The 362-nt window shown below is 35.6% G+C and overlaps 1 pseudogene; it reads left to right on the top strand.

Annotated features, from left to right (window-relative positions):
• LOC119585512 overlaps nt 1–362 on the top strand; it is an 18,306-nt pseudogene that overhangs the window by 11,713 nt on the left and 6,231 nt on the right.

The following is a 362-nucleotide window of genomic DNA, read 5'->3' as shown; positions in this document are numbered from 1 at the left end:
CGTGTGACATATTTAACTAGCATATGGAAGTAATTCTGAACACTCTCTTCATAGACTATTACAAAAGAAGTGAGATAGTCAAGCAGATTTAATTTTGAAGTATTTTTTCTTTTCCTGACAGCTCCCCATCAGTATTATTCATGGATGAAGTGACAGTCTGTGTCCTGCTGGGAATCAGAAGTCAGTCAATGGAATGATGTATTGGCTGCTGTTATCCGCGGCATCCACATAGTGCAGGTAAGAGCATCAGGGGTATGGTATTAGTTATTAGTATTCTTGTCTCATATGTTCATCTCTATTTATATGTTATTATGTGATCTGTTTCTATATAGATTATATGTAACTGACCAAGGTTTTGTAAT

Source organism: Penaeus monodon, chromosome 19, assembly GCF_015228065.2.
Source record: "Penaeus monodon isolate SGIC_2016 chromosome 19, NSTDA_Pmon_1, whole genome shotgun sequence".
In the NCBI taxonomy this organism is placed as follows: Eukaryota; Metazoa; Arthropoda; class Malacostraca; order Decapoda; family Penaeidae; genus Penaeus; species Penaeus monodon.
Note: the sequence above shows the minus strand (reverse complement) of the source record. Positions and strands in the feature narration are given on the sequence as shown.